Genomic DNA, 204 nt, shown 5'->3' on the forward strand with positions numbered 1-204 from the left:
ATATATATATATATTTTAATTTTTTCCCTTCCCATTATAAAATTATTTTGAAAGTTTGCAGTTTCTGTACCTTTTTTAAAAAAGACATTTTTGTTGTTGTTGAAAAAGATTTTTTGCCTTTTATTTTCAAATGCACACAGATGTAGGCCCATGAAGTTGAACTTTTCTGAATTTCTTGTTGGAGATTGGGTCCTTGTTAGGTCT

This window comes from Parasteatoda tepidariorum, chromosome 10, assembly GCF_043381705.1.
Source record: "Parasteatoda tepidariorum isolate YZ-2023 chromosome 10, CAS_Ptep_4.0, whole genome shotgun sequence".
NCBI lineage: Eukaryota > Metazoa > Arthropoda > Arachnida > Araneae > Theridiidae > Parasteatoda > Parasteatoda tepidariorum.